Source organism: Anomalospiza imberbis, chromosome 4, assembly GCF_031753505.1.
Source record: "Anomalospiza imberbis isolate Cuckoo-Finch-1a 21T00152 chromosome 4, ASM3175350v1, whole genome shotgun sequence".
NCBI lineage: Eukaryota > Metazoa > Chordata > Aves > Passeriformes > Viduidae > Anomalospiza > Anomalospiza imberbis.
The window spans coordinates 21911002-21930251 of NC_089684.1; the positions used below are offsets into that span (position 1 = coordinate 21911002).

General features: G+C 44.3%; 1 long non-coding RNA gene across 2 annotated transcripts in view; it reads left to right on the plus strand.

The window, feature by feature from the left end:
- The first annotated feature begins 2195 nt into the window (after positions 1-2195).
- The window catches only part of LOC137472402 (uncharacterized), a 28820-nt gene continuing 11765 nt past the window's right edge, over positions 2196-19250 (plus strand). The window contains exons 1-2 of one of the 2 annotated variants that reach the window (XR_010998150.1): positions 2196-2454; positions 2529-2556. This is a non-coding gene — a long non-coding RNA (uncharacterized lncRNA). The remainder of the gene's footprint in view (positions 2455-2528; positions 2557-19250) is intronic. The other variant, XR_010998149.1, reaches the window with a different exon arrangement.

Sequence of the window (19250 nt, forward strand, 5' to 3'; positions counted from 1 at the left end):
TCATCATCAGAGGAATGAGATCAGGACTTATGGAATGGCTTGCTCTAGAGCAAGTGGGTGAATGTAGTGTGCTGTTTTCCATGAATATTCATTCCCATTTTAAAAGTGACTTTACATCAGCCATTCTGGGGTAGTTGGTATCTCTGGAGATGATTACCCATTTAGGGGTACTGGCTAATATGTTTGCCTTGAACTTTTTAAAAGCAAAGGTCCCATGCAGTGTGTTTTCCAAGTGAGATGTTTTTCACAGAGATGGGAATAGTGAATGCTGGCCTGTGGGGTCCTCTTCTCCAGCTGCCTCAAGAACAAATCTTCCAAATGCTGGGGGGGTGGGGAAGGCTTTTTACCATGGCAGTGAAGGGAACTGAGAGTGAGCCAAATTATGGCTGCTACTGTCTTTCTGAATTAGGAAGGAGATATTCTTGATATCAGGTATTTTATAGCATGCCTCAAACTTCCTCTGATTTGTTTTTCAATTTTCATGCAACAGAGTTTTATTCCAAACACGGATATCAGAGTTTAGATTGGTGACAGTGCTGGGTTAGGGCTGTGTCCAAATATTGTGCTGAAGCTGAGTAACACCACTTTGCTAGGCAGCAGTTTTGCTCTTGATATCCAGGAGTGTGGCAGAAATGGGAACACACAACACACAACTCTGTCTCTGGAGGGGGCTGTTTGCCAGCATGCAAGGTTGCAGGTTGCAGCATGCAGGCTGGCCAAGCCCAGCCTGCACGGGTTATAGGAAAAGCAGCTCCATCCAGATTTCCAGAAAAGCTGGAAATGTTTAAAAGCTAGAGGTGCTGACCATCCTCGGGAGCCCCACCTGGCTCCTTTCCCTGCTTCCCACAGCTGCCTGGCAGGCAGTGACAGCTCTGCCAGCCGCTGGGAATACGTTTGCTCTAAATATTTCTGAGCTGCTGTTTAGATCGTTAAGAGCCTGTTTGCATTAGGAGAGGGGAAAAGGGGCCATGCAGTGAATAAAAAAGCTCTTGCAAATCTTCCAGTGTTCTCCAGCTCCAGGAGAACTGGTTACAGAAAACCTTTGTGTGACTAAAAGCACGGGGCAGCCGCTGCTCTGGTGCCTCGGACATGAAAGGGGTCTATGGGAGTTTCCAGCCCTGCCAGCATCTCTCCTTGAACTGGTCCTACCCCCGGTTACTGTGAGGCCAAGTGTGAGACCCAGAAGGAAGGATGCATGGATAGGCAGCTCAGCAACCCCCACCAGTGCATTTTTCTTGGGGTATCAGTGTAGGTTGGTTATTAGGGTCACAATTTTTTTTTCTGTAAAACATTTACTGCATTAATAAATAATGTTTCACAGAGCTCTGCTTTCAAAAGAAAAGCCAAAGTAACTTTGCTGGGTGTTGCCAGCCCTACCCACTCAACTACTTTTAGCTTTGAAAGACCTTATCAAGTTGAACACAACTGACAGGTCATATTTCGAGGAAGCGAGCCAAAAACGTTTTCACTATTTATTTAGGTACATTCAAGTGCTGAGCAGTTTAACCCCAATGCACCCTCTTCATCTGCTCCCTACATGCATTTTAAAATTGGTTTTGTAAAGGAAAAATGTAGCTTGACTATTTATGCCCTGAAACATAATTATGTGTTTTCTGCAATGTTATAAATATGTGGATGATCATTTAGTAAAAGGTAACCGGGGGGAAGGGGAAGAAAACCCCCAAAGATGATTTCCATCAGTGCTTCCAGGCTTCACTTCCACTGTTATGCAATTAAATCCAATTCAGTTGATGAATTAGTTACCCAAAATGGAAAGACAGAAGGTTTCTATCTCTTTCCATTATTATGAGTATGATGAAAGTACCACAGGACCCCATCCCTGATAGGGACCGCTATTGTCTGAGACACAAAGCTGAGTAATAAACACAGTCCCCAGGGGAGATTCTCAGCTGCTGTAAATTATCACAGCAATTAATGTGCTATTTTGAAGTATGACAATTTACAACAGATGATAATCTTCCTCCTGGCCAGGAAGAATTACTGATTTTAGCACACGATTCTATGAAGCCAGCTACAATTGCAAACTGCCCTGATTTACATGCTCGGCTGAGAACTACCTTCTCTGTCATGTTCCTCTGAATTAAAAGGATTAAGTGCAACATTTAGGTTCTCCCTCTTCTTCACAACAGACACCTGTTGAGGACCCACCTTCCAGGTGCAACCAGTAGTTTTTAGGCATTGCTCTTCTGGTGGAGAGTTGTCTCAGCCTCGTGAAGGCAGCCTGGACTTGCCCTGTTAACCTCACCCTGCCTGTGCTGTCTTCCAACCTTGTGTTATTGAGGTTTGTTGCTCTAAAGGTGGGGAGTTTTATAGTTGCTGCCTTAAGGAGTCTTTGAAATGATATGGGAATGCAGGCTTTGAAAAGCAAAACAGTAGACAAAGTTGGTGTATTTCTGCAGCTGTGTTGTGGCCTGAAGGATAAGCAATGATGAGGTTAGTGAGAAACTCCTGCAGAGCACCTTATTTGCCACAGTAGCTACCAGCACTGGCTTCTCTTTGCTTTACAGGCTATACTCACCCAGCACCTTTGGGCACGTGAGTATTTATCTGCTATTACTTTTGTTACCCTGTTTGGGCCTTGGTGTACGTAGGATACCGATATCACAGAATAAGCTGAATTGACCCATAGGGATCATTGATTCCATCTCCTGGCTCTGCACAAGAACATCCCCAGGAGTCACACCATGGGCCTGAGTGTGTTGTCCAAATGCTTCATAAACAGGCTTCATGCTGTGTCACCACCCTGGGGAGCCTGTTCTGGTGCCCAACCACACTCTGGGTGAAGATCCTTTTTGTAATATCCAACCATGATCTCTGCCACGGCTGAAATACTTCTGTCTCTCCAGAAGACCCTTGAGGAACACTGCTTTTTTTTTAAAGAGATGCATACTGACTTCCACAACATCTTAAACAGAAATTTTAGAGTCTGACTGTGTGTTTAGGCAGCTAATTTATCTAAACCAATCTCAAGCAAGGTTATTTTTTAATTTCCCTTTACTTTGAGGAGGTTGGATCGCTATTGTTTCTTCTGTACACATTTATTTTTAAACCTATGCATTACACTGAAAACTCACAAGAGCGTGGACCCCTCAGATGTACTTTACACCTAGCACAAATACACATTAGATGGAATCCTGGCTTGATTTGGTTTTTTTTTAGCCTCCAGATGTTCCAGATGCCAGTACTGTTACACGTGTCCAATGCAAACGGGATTTCTTTATCTGGTTAAGCACTTTTGGATCCTGCAGGATGTAGACATTACTATTATAATAATGGTTATGGTAATTTCCAAGGTAGGCAATAAATCTATCACTTAATCCATCTCTTCTAATTAGACAGCAAGCATAGCATCACTATCTTGGATAGAAGGAGTCTCAAGTGAGATCAGTGTTTAAAATCTAAAATTCAAATTATCCTTTCCTTTCTGAAGATGGGGTGGGGGCAGTGTTTAAAAATAACAGACTCCTGTGATTTATATGGTATCCTCTTGTCTTATCAAAAAAACTACAGATTCAAATTGAAAAAGCTTTAGTGGGCCTAATGGAGAAAAGTCTTGAGTTTAATCCTACCAGGCATTTTAAAACCATGAGATGATACAGAGCATAGATTTTAAGATGCAAAATGAAATACTTAATCTTCATCAGTTAAAAAAAAGCCACTTCAGTAACACAGAAGATTATGTAACTTTGAGGAGAGGGTTTAAGTAAACCAGGCTAAGTAAAACAGCCTAAGTAAACCAGGACTGTGGGAGCTGGGAACAGGAGATTTGAGTGGGGGGTTTGGGTCTGAGTTTGACTCACTGTTGGGGGGTCAGTGCATGTGAATTCTAGACCTGACTATGTAAGTTGAGATCCTGGCTCACCCAAGGCCCCTCTTATATAGGAAAAGTCTAAAATGTTTGAACAACTCAAAGGAGCAGGACCAGCTGTGCACGTCCCTGTGATGCTGAAGCAAGGGCCAGAGTGGTGGCTTGGCTGGTACTGTTTGTATGGGAATGGATTGCTGGTCACAGTCTGTATTGCATTTTACTGTCCTCATTTAATCTGCTAAAAATAGTTCTTTTGGAAAGGTTTTGCAGCCAATTTTACTGGTTCAAGAATCCTTTCAGGTGCTGGCTTAGAGATCTGGCTATGAACTGGAGCTGTTGTAAAGAGCTCTGTGCTCCTGCCTATGGCTTCTGGATTAGGGCTGTAATTATTGCAGTGCACTTGGCATCAAACCCACATGAGCTGCTTTCTCCAAAAAAGTGAGAATAAATTCCAGCTTTTGCAGGAAAAAAAATTAAAAAGGCAAGTCAATCAGTTTTAATTTCACCCAGTGGGAGCTTGCAGGTGGTCTGCTAGTTCTATGTTAGTTTTTATTCCATGAACTTTTAGTGGGATGCATTTGAAACTGGGCTGTGCCTGCAGTTCATGCTTTTCCCTCTTATTTTTTACTGCTCTAAACTTTTTCTTTCATTAGTAAAAACAAGGTGCTTCCTACACACAAATCAGAATGGTCTGAATGCCTCTGATGTAACAGGTGGTTTTGAGAACCAAAATGTTTCCATGTAGGGTATTTTTAGCTGACTTGAAGCATAACAAGCGGCTTATGTCTGTGGCCCTAAACATGAGTGGAAGGGACTTGTCACTCATAAAGCCTTATCTGATACAGAAGTTTTCCTCCACCTAGAGCTTCTCTGTTCTGCCAACTTCTATCCTACTGTGGAGAAGCTATAAGGATTTGGATCATTAATTAATAGTGGTATCCTAAGGATATTGTCTTAATCCAATGCCGTAAAATAGAGCACTGATTTATGGATTTGTTTCTTTCCTCTGCCTTAAAAGACTGAAAAAACTCTCCCCTCCCAAAAAAACCTCACCCAAAAAACCAAACCCCAGAAGTGGAGTTTTTTATAGTGGCAAAATCTGGACATAGTGAAACTGCTGCATGGGCTGGAGGATGGGGGACGAGGGAGGAAACCCTCATTTTGTTTCCCCTTCTGTCAGAAACACAGTGTGTATAAAACAGCTAAAGTAGCTTACAGAGAAAAGCTCTGCAAACAAGGCTGAAAGCAGCATTCACCCCTGCCTCAACAACAGCCTCTGGGACGTCCTGTGTGGCCTCACTGTCTGGGATGGACATGTCCACTCAGGGTCAGTCTCTGCAGAAGCACTGCTTTTGGAGGAGATGTGCAGATTAATACCAGCCATGGACCTTCCCCCACCAGCCATCAATTTTTTTTTTAAATTTTAATTTATATCAGCTTAACTCAGATCAAAATTGAGACCATTGTGCTAATAAACCCACGACCACTGTCCTGATGGGATATGAATTGGTGGCCTTTTACTTAGACCTGCTTTCATTGGTTTCATATACCAACATAATCATCTGGCATTAGCATCCAGATGAGGGTCTTAAAAAAGGAAAATTATCATGACATATTGGAGGTGACATTCAAATACAAAGTCCCTATCATTTTCTTGACTAGAATTATGCAATTATGAAAAAATGAGCCCATTACGTGCTGGAGGTCCTTTTCAGACTGCAGGAGAGCCTTGCAGGCAGGGAGTGCAGCAATAACACAAACCAGACTTTGTGTTCCAGCAGTATTTGACAGCATTAAATATAACGCAGGTTCATCTAACCTTCATGTCTCCATTCAGATGCCTGACAATAGCAGCAGTGTTGTTTTATTATGGATTGAAGTGCATCTTGACTGGCTTTTCTTTGCCCTTCAGAGCATGCTGGAGAGATCTAGATATCCTTTTTTGTTTAGTGCATTGAGGGAACTGAGGCAGTTCTCTTAACTCCCACATCTTTCCCATGGCATGGGCAGCCAGCTGTGGGGGCTCAGCATGTTCATAGCCCTGTCAGGGGCCAAGCCTTCTGCTCCCAGTTCAAGGGCAGCGCTGAGTATTTGGTGAGTGGCAAAGAGCTGCAAGGAAGGGATGGGCAATGAAGGAGCAACAGATCGGCCACACTGGTGCTGTTTGACTTTTCACACAATCAGCAGCAGCACGGAGGGGATGCAGGGGTCTGTGGCCATGGGTTAATCTATCCTGACAGCAGAGCTGTCAAGGTATCTTTGCATAATGGGACCTAGAGATAATTGGATTTAGCACTCTGGGCCGAGCTGTGAACTTCTGGAGTGAAGGGGCTGGTAATTAGGATTATTCCCCGTGGTGGGGTCAGGGTGTCTGCCTGGCCAGGAGGTGGCTGGGGTAAAATATTTGCTCAAGTCCCCTGTGCTTTCTGCTGAGCTTGGGGTAATGAGCCAGAACCCACAGCACCTTCCTCAGAGTAAAGCTTATTTTGCTCCTCTTCATCTCAAATGATTTTCTTGCCCCCCCCCCACCCCCCCCCCCCGGTTAATCTCAAAGGAATATTTTGAGGGAAAAAAAATATTGATATAGAATAGTTTTGGGTTTTTGTAGTTTTTTTTTTTTTTTTAGTTGTGGTCTTATACAGCATTTCAAACCATACTTAGGCAATAATAAAAGTTACAGAAGTCAGAGTGAAAAGAAAGATGAAACACAATTATGCTAAATTGTAATTTAAAATGCAAATTTGCCGGAGAAACGATAAACCCCTAATTGCTGTGTTCTCTCTTATCATTGCTTCAAAAGCTCTGTGTGCTCCCTTCCTCCCTCTGGGAAGGGCCTCAGCCGCGGCTGTGCTGCCACACTCTGACCTCTCCAGCGAAATACGGGTGACCCAAAATAAAACCAAGAGGGGAAGGCTGGGGCACCTACTCCCCCCGGGGGGGAAGAAGCAATGATTTACAGGGAATAGTCTGTGAACATATAGGTCTGGAGAACACCAACCTGCTGCCTGCACCTTCCAGTCTGTAATGCCAAAAAAACCCCATAACTGCACTTTAAAAGAAGCTTAGCTGAGAAATGTGAAAATACTGCAGCTATTGAGATGCGTTTGCACAGAGGCTGGTAAGTGAAATAAAAAAAAAATATATAGTTAGTTGTTGAGCAAAATGTTTATAGCTCTTCAAAGTTATTCTTGGTGGCTGAAATCCCTGGTTGGACTATGTAGCAGACAGCCTGATGTGCTCCACACACCACCACACTCTCCAGGAGGGCACCTTTTGCCTCTGGTTGGGTGGCCAGAGGCAGAGGGGCCTCTCCAGTGTCCTCTCCCCTACCTTCGTTGCTGCCACTGCCCAGTGTTATGGTAGAGGTCCCAGTGTTTGCACGTGGACCTGTGGCCATGCTCTGGTCATCAAAGATGTCCTCAAGGACAGCACAGAAGTAATTACACCCCGTGGTCTCAGGCAGGCTGACCTCCTGTGAATATCTCCAATCACTTTCTGAAGCTGTTTGTGTTTTAACCTTTGCCTTAAGTAGCCCCCATAATTTTACCCCATTGTTTTACTCTGATTCCTTGTGTGGCATTGGAGGATCTTTGCCAGGCTTTGTGCTCAGCATCTCACAGTGAATTCAGAAGAACTGTGCATTTTTAACCTGCAGCCTTCTTGTGGCTTTTTCTGCTTGTGGTCTGTCTCACTTTCTCTTTAGTTATACTTTATGAGATGCCCTGAGACTGATTACTGACAGGCAGTGCAGTCATTTTGGAAGCTCTGATCACTGTGGGAGGGGCTGACACCTCCATCTCCCTTGCACAGGCTGCCCAGGGTGGTGACAGACACTAGGGGATCACTCTGCCTGCCAGAGGACTGTGAGGGGCAACAGCAAGGGGAAACAGCAGTCAGATCTCCACCGAAAGGCACCAAGCATTTGGGGCCTCACAGAGTCACAGATGGGATTTGCTGGCTGTGTACTCACCATGGTTGCGCGACACGTTTTCCTTTCCAGCCCCACCTGTGCTCTAGAGCACTGTACTTTGCCTAGATTTTGGCAATGCACTGAGCTGAATCACTTTGTCTTTTCACTGGCAAGGTTTCTCAGAGGCTGGGGCACATCTGGGATGCAGGTAGGATGTCTCTCTGGTGTTTGCCAGAGACTGAAACAGTGGTGGGTCTGAGGGTGCTGGAGTGGGAGGTTTTTCTTTTGCCTCTGACCCAGCAGGGTGCTAATGTGAGCAGTGGAAAATCCATTACCTTTTAAACAGTCCTAGATGACATTTGGGAAGGAGTAAGCAAAAAAGAGGATGACACCGTTTCTACTTGCACAAGGGGCTTGGGAGATAGTCAGATGGGTTGTGTTGCTTCAGACAGTCCTGCTTTCTGTTTTCCCTTTTTGCCATTGCAGCATGAGGTAGGAGAGCCAATTCAGCCCATTTGGTGACTTGTGTTTTAGTTTAAATCCACTTTCATTGGTAATATGGACTCGGGTCCTTGCACTGAAGTGTCTCAGCTGCATCCTGCTGCATCCAGGGTAAGAGCTGCAGGATGACAAGGACTTGTGGGCCCAGCTTCAGGGTAGCCATATGTAGGACCTGCTGCTGCAGTGGCTCCTCATTGCTGCTTAGTTTTGCTTATCATTGCTCTGCCTTTTGCAGGCTCTGGTCTGCTTTTTAGGGTTGCACCCTGCATAGCTGCTTTTCAGCTATGGTGGGCTGAGTTCCCTCTGTGATTCCCCATCAAAGGTGCATCTGAGCATGATGAGGATTTCACAGCCTCTGTGCTGGCTCTTATGGGATAGAATTGTCACAGTAAGGCATTTGGGATGCTCTAAAACAGTGAGAAAAGGGTTTCTTGGCATGGTTGCTAGCTTCTCCTCTGGGCTTGCACTGTGGGACAGCCAGTCAGTCACACGCTACTTTTGTCTGCCATGGAGAGGGGACAGGGCTTTGCAGGCAGGCTGGCACATGTGTTGCTATCCAAGCTGGTTTGGGTGAAATGGCTATTGCTTAGTACCTCCAGCACCATTTAACTGGGTGAACAGCTTGCTGGCAGGTATGGCGCCAGCTGGAAGCACACCTACAAATGTAAGCACATTTGGAAGAGGCATTCACATCATCTGAGAATCAAACCCCGACTCTTAAAGGCCAGTGTGTTGTTTTTCCTGAGCTGGGATCTTGAATTATTAAGGCAGCTTTATTCTGGAGATATGTATTAGATGTGGAAATTTTTGGTGTTACCACTTGTTGGTGGCATTTCTGAGCTGGCTTTTGCCAATGTCTTTGACTTGATCAGTGCTTTATTGATTAGTGTCCTGCATTTTCTCTGGAAATACTCATACAGTGCTACTTACCTTGTGGCCTAATGACATGGTTTAATTTGGCACACCATTAATGCTGCTACTGTTAGTGTGTCCTCAAAGCACCACAGCAGTGTCTCAAGCCCTCAGTGTGCCACGGCTGGGCAGGAAGGTGGCGGCAGTGGTAGCTGGCCTAAGGACCCTAAAGCAGCAAATTAAGTTTCAAAATGAGCTTCCAAATGTCATTCCTGCCCCGAACCTGGGTTGGATGCTGTGCCCATTCAAACACAGGCATCACCCCACTCCTGAAGGCTCCTAATGGCTTTCATTCCAAGAGTCTCAGAAATCTAACCAGAATGCATAAACACTAGTTCAAAAGATGTTTGTAAAGCCAAAATGAGGGTCATCCTTAGTTCATGTAGCTGGGTGAAGTCAACAGGCGCTTGCTCTCATGCTAACTGCAATGTGACTTTCGAATTTTGGAGCTGGAGGTTGGCTGCTTCCACACAGTCCAGGGAGCTGCAGCCAATGGCTGTGGCTTGACAGCAGCAGAGCTGAGCGAAGATTATTTATTTCCACCTAGCAGAGCCATAATAAAAAACTTCTTGTCTCAGACAGGCACGGTGCTCACCTGGCTCCTTCTGTGCTGATGGATGAGAAAGCAAATGAGGTTTTACTTGCCTGTGGAAAAAATATTCTCAAAGAAAGCCAGCCTGAGATCAGCTTGTTGGAAGAGCTGACAGGGATTTTTAAAGCCATTTTTGAGGGTAAGGCACTAGTGAAGTAATTATTGTCTGAACGCATGCACACCGTAAAATGGGTATGTTTTCTAAATGGTCTCTTAAAGCAAAACTGAGTAGTAAGTAGGAATGCTTCCCTGCAGGCTGGCAGAAGGACACAGTTGGTATCACACATTTTAGCAGCTGGCATGTTAATGAGGCCATTTTTATTGAAATGAGCTAAATACTATTAACATTTGTGGACTCCCAACTGATTTCTGAAGCATTTATTGAACTCCAAAAACTGCCTCAAGAATCAATTAAAAATAATTTTTTAGATTTGATAGAAGACGAAAGAAAATTGTGCCATCATGTTTATGTTTATCTGAACAGATCTTACCTTTCTGTTGCTGACTTCAAAAATTTTCCTCTCTTTTTTCCTTTTTGGTGCTTAAAATACCACTGAAAAATATCTCTTTGGAGAAGGTGGTAAGGTGATTTGTAGACAAGATTTTTGTTGGCGTGGGTGCTCTTCCGCATGGGAAGATGGCTGGTGTATGGTTAAAAATGAACATAAGGCTCTGTTATACAGTGATTGCACTTGGTCATTTTTACCAGTGAATGAAAAGTGTATTTAAATTATTAATTAAAATATTAAAAATTTTTAGAAAGGAAGAAAGCAGTGAAGAGCTGTCTGGGAGGGGACAAGAGCATTGTGGGGGATTGGATGACAAGCAGTGCTTCCCATGTGTCCTTTCACCAGGCAGATCTGGGTGAAACCCCTGAGCTTTGATATGTTTTGGGAAGCCTGAGCAGTCAAATTTGGGAGCAGTGGTGAGGAGCTGCTTGTCCTCACCAGGGCATCTGGTGGTCCAGCATACCCAAACACACCATGGCACAGGCACATGAGGCCTTGTTGCCTCCCTGGCTGTTTCCCTTGGCTTTGGGAGAGCTGCAGCCCAATATTTAAAGCATTGTGACAAGCTCTAGTATCTTCAAGGCAGAGTCAATTATTCGGTGCTAAGGTGAGGGGCTTGTTGGTAAAGACAAATGTTAAAAAGAAAAATCAAGTCGCATTCTTGAAAGCGACATTAATCTAAGAGGAGTGTCAGCTTGCAGATGCTGCTGAAGTCATTACCTTGAGCTGAAACAACAACCTATGCAATTTTATTTCCCTTGTTTTGTATTTTTTGTCACAGCAGGGATTCATTGCCTGAAAATACATGTAATGTTCATCAAAGATAGTCAAAGGTTGCCCCAAGCCTTGACAGTGCATTTAGGGTGGCAGGAGCCAGGCACAGTGTGGTGGCTGAGGGCACCCCCTGAGCGATGGGCTTGGGGTGTCCTGTGCAGCTGCTTCAGGTGGGGGCAAATCCACAAGAAGGGACGACGGGCTGGTTTGTTGAAATAATCTGAGTAAGGGTGGCTGGGCCATCATTTGGCCTCCCCCCAGGGACTGCAGGGCTGTAGGTCCTTCCTTGCTGTCAGGTGTGCTTTCAGGTTGGGGCAGAAAACCTGCTCATCAGCAAGGCTCCCAGAAAAGCAGGTTTGTGCATTGAACGCTGCTGGAGTGGGAATTTTAGTCTTTATCCCAAGCGCATCTTGTCCATTAGCTAATGAGTCCAGTCTGTGGCAGAAAAATCCTCTTGGCTCCATTTAACAGCTCTGGAGAGGAAGGCAGAGCATTAGAGTATGATCTACAGTTACATACCAAAAATACAGGCTGTTATGTCTGCGTGTGGTCTGTGAGACCACAGCCTGCCACAGATGCACAACCATGCAGCAGCTGAAATGAGCAGCACTTCTGTTTCTGTACACTCTCCAAAAAGTTGTGTCATTGCTTCTATTTTTACCTCATATCTAACCTGAAAATTACTAGCCACTCAGGTGATGATTTTTTTCATTGCTTTCCTTTTAAAGAAAAAAAAAGACAACAAAACAAACCCTCAGAACAAGCAAAAAGATCCCATTATGAAAGCACAGACTGTGCAAAAAATAAACCAGTAGGCAAACCCCCTCCCCCCCCAAAAAAAACCCTACTACTTGTTTTATAAATATCCCTAGAAGTGGTTGGGGTTTTTTTTCTTATCTGACTTGAATCCTTTCCCAAACTTTAAAAATATCCTCATCTGAAGGAAGGATAACAAAACAAGAAGAAACAGCATTTCACCCCAGTGCCTTTAATAGTACATGTGTGCTTCCCCCAGCTGCCAGGCCATTGCCCAGCCCCCACTTAGGTGGTGAGAGCATGAGACACAAGCAAGAGCTCACCCTGAGGTGAAGGAAGGAGCTTCTCCCACCCGTAAGTGCTGGAGATGAGATGTAAGCCTGGCGGGCCAGGACGGTGTGGAAGAGAGCAGGTGAGCATCTGTGGTGCAGGCTGGAGCTGTGGCAGCAGCATGGGGAGCTGCAGGCTCATCGCGGCAGCAGAGTAGCATCCCTCGCCTGCTTCCTTCACCCCTCCTTGCCAATGGCATCCCTTGTGTGCTCATGCTTCTGGCTGTCAGGGGAACAAGCTTGAAACACTCTGCATGGAGGTTTCAGGGATCTAGAGCATGGCTGACAAAGTCAGCACACTACAGCTGTAGAAATCACTCAATGTACACTCATCACTTCACTCATCTGAGTTCAGTTCTGTCATGTGAAAAAGAAACATGGATGATGCTTGCATGTAAGCCTGCTAAATGGTGTCCATGAGCAGCAGTGTGGCAGAAATCCAAGATGAGCTTGTAGCTGTGCTGCAATTACAACACACAAGTAATTAAAACATTTAACCCCCAGCCAAGGTGTTTGATGATAAAGGCAAAGTTCGAAAGCTCCATCAATTAATCCCTGGGAAGGGCTGGTGCTCCCCAAGCCCAAGGGCTGCAGTGGGGCTGGAGACTGGGCTGGGGTAAGGGCTCCAGCCCTGGCATTGTGCAACCAGGCACAAATCCAGTGGATTATTGTTGGTTGATTTTAACATTGCTTAAACTATTTGTATAGGTCTCTTTAGATGCTGAACAGTTTTATGGCAGCTGCTGGCTGGAAAGCTTCATGTGCCAGGGCCCTAGTCCTGAAATAGTAATTTAGATGCTAACTCTTACTAAGATTAGTAGCTCTGTTTTACTGGGATTGGATTGTTCCCAGTAGTTAACCACATGGGAGTTTGCTGGAAGATGAGCAGCTGAAGATCAGAAGTCAGCAAGAGGATATGATGATGACTGATAGGTGTTGAAGGAAGCAGAAAGGATAACTAAGGTGATGGCATTAGTGAGACAGAATTTCAGTGTAATTCTTCTTACAGCTTCCCTTACATACTTTAACCTTGGTCCTATTTCTTTTTGGTTTTAGGGTTTTTGTTTGGGGTATTTCCTGGCTGATTGGCTGGGGGGGATTTGTTTGCTTGTTTCTTTTGTGTTTCCTACAAGTCTCCATTTTCACTTGTTATTATTCAGGGAAATCCACCTCATCCAGCCCCTGCCTGTCTCAGTGCCTTTGCTGCTGCAGGGATGTTCCTCCTCCTCTGCCCAATTTGGCCAATGAGGAGCACTGGCAATGTGCCTCTTTGGGAAGCTTTGCAGTTTGGATACTGTTTCACTTATATTTTCATTTTAAAAATTAAAAATGTACCAGCAGTGGGAACGTTGCCCACAGGACTCCAGTATGCCAAAATGAGTGGAGCCAAATGGCACTGGTTGCAGCTCCCTGTTCACACTGTGCCACTGGATCCAAGCATCATTTGCTGAAGCTGGACAGGTTCTGGGTGAGATTGCTGGCTCTTACACGACACAATGAGAAGTGTTAAAAAGCAGGGCTGGCTCTTGCCTCCAGAGAAAGTAGGTGGCTGCTGAGCAGCAGCAAGAAAATGCCCCAAAACATAATGGCCGTTTATTGCCTGAGAGGGTAAATGGGTATTTTCCTTGCAAATGAGAATTTAGAGTTGTCAATGGTAAAGTCTATCTTTCCCCCCTGCCTCCTGTGTGTGAGTGTGCCTAAGTGAAAGTCTAGAAGGGAAGGGTTTGCTGAGCAGGGAGTGACCTGTACAGGCACTTGAGATGGGAAATCCCAAAACAAACATCACGGCTAAACCTCTCTCCTTTGGGCTTGGCTTTGCTTCCCCATTTGGTGTGGAGGTGTCTGCCTTTCTGGGACAGGCATTCCTCACCCAGCATGTGTGACAAGCAAGGGCTGCAAAGAATTACTGAGATGAGTGAGTTCCCTGAGTGCCAGAACAAAAAATTAGTTCAGATGGGAGGTGGCATCTCCTTTATTACTCACTGAGAGACAATGCCTCAGCTGCTGTATACAACCCAGAGACTTTAACTCGAGGTGACTCATTCAGGAAATAACATTTTCCCTCCCTCCTCATCCAACCATTCCACTCTTCCAAAGTGGTGATGCCCTCTCTGCTCAGCTGTTCTCCATCCCAGCACAAGGGAATACTGGTAGCCTGGAGCTCACCTCCCTGCCCGTGCCTGCTGGTGGCTTGCCCGGGGCAGCAGCAAGGAGCTGGGGGCTCCCCTGCAGACATGCAAGGGGCACGACAGTCATTTGGCAGAGACTTGTCCAAAACCAAGCAGGCTTCTCTATATGATGCTGCTGGAATCAGCATCACCCCACACCTGGACACAATGCTGAACTGAGCCCCCGATTTTCCAGCTGCACTTGGCTGTGTTCAGGAGGCATCTCTCTGCCTCCTTAAAAACAAACAAACAAAAATCCAACAGAAAAAAAAACCCAATCCCACTTTCCCCCCTTCCCACCCCCCAACCCTGCCTCTATAAGACAGAGAAAGGGTGTTATAATGCAATGAGTCAGATGAAAGTGTTTTCTTCTGATCTCTGTTCTCAAATGTTGCAGTGTGGTCAAAGCAAAGCAATCAGAGGTGAGATGTTTTTAAGGCTTAAGTAATTATTTTTTTTTAGTGCAAACAAGGCATAAGGGCTGACATGGGACTAGACTTAATGATTCCTGCTTAGCAGTAGGTGTGTAAAACCTGGTTAGCAGTAGGTGTGTAAAACCAGGGGAAATGGGACTAGTTGAGGAGCTGGTTGAGACTGTGGCAACAGTCTGTTGATGGTAAAGCTGGACACAAAATTGGCATTCAGACCAAAATCGGTGCAATTAGTAAAAACAACTCTTCTCGCAAGCTCAACATTTCTGCAAACACTCACTGTATCATTGCCACCTACTCATTGTGACAAGTACAAGGGGCTGCCTTCTGAATTATCTATTTCATTTATATATAATCACCTTGAAGTCATGTGATGGTGCTGTAGTCTTCTCCAGAAAAATGCTGCTTTAAACAGAAATCTCTCTACTTATAGAACTATAAAAAATGCATGACTCTGTAAACATAAATTAAAAGGGCTGAATTTATCTTTCCTGTAACTTTGCTAAAGCTGATGCTGTGATCTATGTCTGTATGAATGAAATCAGCCTGAACAGCAAGGGAACCAACTTTATACTTGATTATTGCAAATGTTCGCAGATATTCCACCTTGCTGCCAGAAGTGCATCACTGTCACACGGATTTTAAGTACAATGTATCACATAAAACTAGAAATATGAAGCTCTGTTTTGTTAAATGACTGAATATCAAGTATTTATTTTAAACACCCCATTTTGTGAGGTATTGGGAAACTGCTATCACTTATATTTTAAGAGCCCACTTGCAAACCAGCAGTCACTAGGAAAACACAGTTTGAGCCTTGGTTTTGTCATGAGGTGGCTTAAATGGTTAGATTTGGTGAATTTCTGCTGTTCTGGATTGTAAGTGAAGTTATTGTTCTGCTGCTGTCTCTTCAGGAATAATGCTGGTTTTTTTCATTTCCCTATGAATGGGAAAAATATAAAGCAAGCTGGCATCAAGGACTGTGCTTTATAAGAAAGGAACAAGGAAAGATAAAATGGCTACATATGGCAATATGGACAGTTTCCAACTTAATGGAAATAAAAGAGTCCAATTTTTTGCAGCATATAGTAAGAATTGAACTGCATTTTTATGCAAATGCTACAGAAAATGCAGCTCAGCAAAGGCTGTATTCTGACTGTTGTCTGGAAAGCATTTTGAGTACCTAAAGACTAATATTTTCCACAAGAACTTGGTGAGAAATAATATAAAGGGGTAATAGAGCATTTAAACCCATTATACCTACCAGAGGTTTATTTTATTTTTTTTTAATCTAAGAATCAGCTAGGAGGAAGAAACGCTACTGTGCCCTTAACAAACCTAAATAGTGATTCTTCCTTGCTAGTTTGTTTGTTTGTTTGTTGTTTTTAAATTCAGTCAAACCCAAATTTGTTTATGGAGAAGAACACCAGGAAAAATTGTGTATGTTTGCACAGCACAATCCAGCCCTGAGGGCTGCCACAGGAGATACTTTAGGTGCAATGTAACTTTGATAAGGTGGAGCTTTATGTGTCCTAGAGGAAAGCCAAAGTACAGCATTGCTGTGCAGTGTGGACCCAGCCTCATCCAGGCCCTTCTGTACTGAATGATGCTGAAAACTCATTGCACGTGATGAATAAGATAGTATCGCTATCGGAGGGAGCTCCACCATCTAGAGAAGCCTTTGGGAGAGGGTAGGTGGGACAGGCCTTGGATGAGCATGGCTCAGAATGAGGGTGCTCTGTAGAGTAAAAGCTGAAGGGCCCAAGCCCCTTTACTGGCATGGATGGGATGGGCTGACTTCCTGTGTATCTATCCTGTTACTGTGAAAACAAACCATGTGGCTTTAAGCCTGGGAGGCTTAGACAAATTGCTTGAGTAAGTGTGAAGGAAATTAACTTCTTGTTAAGGTGTCCCAGAAAGGGGAAAGAAGGAGTTTTATGCTGTGTGGTTGTCACAGTAACTCCTCCATGTGTCTGTGTGCCCTTAGGGTTAACCGGGACTGAAGGAGACAGTCTCCTGCCAATAGGCAGAAAGTGACAATGTATTTAAGTGTAAACCAGACCAAAGAGCAGCACACTGGAGACTTGCCAGGGAGGGGCAGCCAGGAGTTAAAATGTAGAGCACTATGTAAGGCGGACATTTGTTTCCTAAGTGGTGCAACAGGAAGGCTGGAGGAGCCAGCGATGCCATTTCTCAGTTGCTGTGGGTGAGACTGGTGCCATTTGTGTAGGGGAGGGAGGCTGTGGAGAGGCGGTGGAATACATCAGAGGAGCAGTGGGATGGATTGCAGAGGCTGGCTGTAATTTCACCTGCAGATTCCGGGCAGCAGCTACACCAGCCATACGTGCTCCCAAGACTGGGTAAGGATTTGTGGGAACTACAAGAGTCACTGTGAATCCTCATTTACAAATGGGTCAATACCCGATTCCTACACTGTAAGATTCATTCACAGCAGTTTTGAGAAGGGGGGGATTCACATCTCCCAGCTGGTCCTGGGTCTTCTAAAATGATTTGATGGTGAAGATACCCAAGGGCCCATTAACAAACACATCAGTAACCCTCAGAGTGGCCAAATCTGTATGCCACAGGATGAGGTGTGGGAGTTACCTGGGCTTTTTGGAAAGTGTTTTAATGAAAAGGATGACTTCAGAGGAACAGTTCTAAAAGTCAGGGGGAGCACTAAAGAGACTGCAAATATATGGCTGTACTATTAAGAGAAGTAGTCTCATTTCACTTCACCAGAGTTATTCGCACTCTATAAGAGCAGGAGCAATCTGTTTATTAAAAGGGAAACCAAAAATAATTAAGAATGTACTGGTAAAACAGGATACTGTTTCTGGTCACATTAAGATGTTACAGTTTAAAAGTTTTATTCAAATATATTAACCTTGATCAGTTTGATGTCTGGCTTGTTTAAAAACTGAAATAAAAACTTAATTCAGAAGAGTGAAATTAGATATTTTGGCAATGAAGTAGCTTGAGCCCTTTGATGCATTTTATTCTTTAGCATTAGTACCTGTCCTGGAAGGACTGGTTCCTGAAATTTCAAACATCTATTAAGAGATGAGTAAATAGCCCCTGTATTGTTATCTTACTGGACATCTCAAAACTGGCCATCATTCATCTTAAATAATGCTGCTTTGCTGTGCTTCTTTCACTACAAAACCCTTTTGTCCATCATTTGCAAATAAGTGCTAGAATGACTCGTTGGGGTGAAAATAATGTCCTCATCACCAATCCAAAGCTACTGCTGGAAGCATTGAGGCTGAGGATGTGCATTTTTCCACTGGTAGAGGCCAGATAGCAGGCACTGAGTTTTGTTGGGTAAGCATTTTACCAAAATACATTTTAGAACAGACCCTCAAAAATGTTGTCTTGTACTCATGGAGGGAAAAAAAAAATAAAAGCGGTCCTATGTACATTTTCTATTCTACAGACCTTTCTTAGCAGTGTTAAAGAAATTGTTCTGGAAACAAGAAATAACTTCATTTTGGTTATAGTTGTACACTCTGGACTTCAGCGATGGTCACATTACATCACTGGCAGCCAGCTTGAACCAGAGTGCTTTTAGAAAATTGATGTTTTCCTTAGTTCTTTGCCAGGGGGAATACTAGGGACCATAAAAAAAGCTTACAAAGAGACACACTGGTATAATTACCTGAGTAGTACCAAGAGACTGCTAAATTGAAAAGGAGGAAAAACCTCATTTTGTGTGTCTGCTGCTTTCCTGCAGAGCAGACACAGGCAGCAGATTGTGCCCTCACAGCAGATCATGGCCCTTGCAGAGGCCAGGAGTGCTGTTACCTGGGGATGTGTGCTATGCTAGCACGTGTTAATTTTGCATGGGGGAGAAAACCTGCTGCTTTCACTGCTGGCTGGGGCACATTACCAGTGCCAGGACAGGATATGAGGGATGGGAATGTGTGCTGTAGAACAGCCCAGGCGCTTCATGAAACAAAATTTGCTGAAACCAGAGCCAGACAATCCCTGTACTGCCCCCAGTCCTGGGAATACTCACCCTGCCAACCAGACCAAGTGCTTTAGGAGGGAGTGGACAGACCTGCTTTGGTGCACTGCTACAGCTTCCCTTGTCTTGCACAGGTTGGCTGCACAGAAAGTATCACCAGGTACCCCTGACATAAAGCATTCCCTGTGCTGAAATCAAGCAGACTCAAAATGCCTGGCAATGGAAATTTGTATGTTCTCTCTTCCCCCCATGTAATGCCCTAAGTGTCTTCTCAGAGCTAATGGTGCCAGTATGCAATTGGATGGGACAGGGAAGTTTGGGAGAAGGCATGGTAAAACAGATTTTGTTGCCAGTGCTTTACTAAGCAGAGTTAAAGGGGGTGTGATGAAGAGATGTGCTGATTAATTGAAGAGTTTGGAGCAGATATAATATGTGGCTCCAGAAGTCAATAAAAATGGCCTCTGTTTTACAGATTTTTATTGTTCCAGAAAATAATACCCAAGGAAAGGAAAGAATGGAAAGGTATGTGGGCCTGCAGAAGGAAAAGGCAAGAGAAAAATTAGATGTTTTTG